Genomic DNA, 1,801 nt, shown 5'->3' on the forward strand with positions numbered 1-1,801 from the left:
TACCCAAGTCCCAAGAGCTCAAAAGCTTTCAGCTGTATCCTATTCACATCTTTTCCTTGTCAGATATCCCTTGACAAGAACAGAGGCTGACAGAAGGGGAGGAAGAAGGAAATTACATAAGCAAAACAAAAGTGTAATTAAATTCCCTCTGCAGATGAGCAGATTAGGTCTCGGCTGTTACTTTACTTCATTCTGTCACATTCTGGACTGTTCTTTAAGGAACTCTCTGCTAAATGAAACTAAGAGGGCAGCTTAAGGTTTCCTGTTTCCAAGGAGTGCCATATGTCTGGTCTCTTTTTTCACTCCTGCTGTCTTATGCCATTCTTACTAACGTGAGCATTGACTGGGTGAAGCACAAAGCATATATTTTCAAGGTACTAAAATGAAACCACCAAAACCATGGTTGAATTATGCAGGAAGAAAGCATGCTTCCACCAAGTGTCAGCCTCCCTGGGGTACAGTCCTGAGCTGTCTTAGCAATTGCTTGCAGCAGTAACAAAATGCCAGCTGACTGATACCATTAGCATTTCTAAGGCATCTCATCAATCACAGCTTAAGTCTTTCCCAGTGAGTAACTTAGGAAAACAAGGCCATTCCTCCTGCTCATCCTGCTCTGATGATTTTCAGTGGCTCCATTATTCGGCGTTACTGACAGATGCTTTGTTTCTCCCTGTTGCACAACTTCTAGGTGCAAACTACTTTTGATTTAGCACACAGATTAAGTCCTTACCCCATCTCACTTTTCTAATTGGAAAAAGGCCTGAGGCAAATTCGAAGAAAATTGTCCATGCTTCCTTCTTTCAAGACAAAGCTGTGATATTTTTACAAAGCACACAGAGGATGTTGGTGGTAATAGAAGTTTTCAACACTGCCTGCAGAAGAAAGAATATGAGGTTCTAATGAGAACCCTAAGTAGTATCACACTAAACTGCTAAACTTTTGTTCAAGGCTATTCTGCAGAACAACCTGAAGATATTCCTTATAGTGGGGAAACTAGATCAACCTCAGATATCTTATCTGCAGGCAGAATATCATCCTGACATTCCTGGACTGCTTAAAGAGACCAAGACAAACTTAAGACACCAAGACAAACTTAAGAGACCAAGTTCTGTTAAACCAGATTCGGTCTTTTAAGAAATAAAATGCAAACTACTGAACTACAACAGGCCTCCACATCCCATGTCCAATGAGAAGGTTTCTACACAACACTATTTTTGCTCAATTTTTGATAACTTACTTGCAATACGTGCAACCTGAGACATTGCAAGGCTACTGTGAAAGGTGCTGAAATAGTAGCTCAAACTAGTAATCTAATCGCTTACATGGAAATGTTACCTTCTTTTTTCAGATACTTTTAGCAGCTAGCTATGAAATTCTGGCAGGCAATTTGTCCAAAAACTCTTCAAGACCCAAACTTCAGTCCAATTTCTTATAAAAATGATGTCTAACTTTCAGTATTCTGATCAGCTGAAAGCTATGCCTTATTTTTGGGGGCATGAAAAAGGAAACAGCAAAGTTTTAAAGTTAGGAATAGAAATTATGAACTTTCAAGAAAGTTGGAGGGGAAAAAGGAAGGAAGTGAATCTTTCAACTCAAAAATGCAAGGTAGACAACAAATCCTCAGCATTTAAATCAGCAAAGACCACATAATGGTGCAATCAGATTTATTGCATTGACAGCTTTATTTCTCAACTTTTAACTTTATACTATTTAACAGAGGTTTCAGAAAGTAATTATTTTATATGGATGTTTAGTTTACTTTTAGGGTACTTGATTTTTTTTTTTTTTTTTTTTTAATTTT

Source organism: Pygoscelis adeliae, unplaced genomic scaffold, assembly GCF_000699105.1.
Source record: "Pygoscelis adeliae isolate BGI_AS28 unplaced genomic scaffold, ASM69910v1 Scaffold62, whole genome shotgun sequence".
NCBI lineage: Eukaryota > Metazoa > Chordata > Aves > Sphenisciformes > Spheniscidae > Pygoscelis > Pygoscelis adeliae.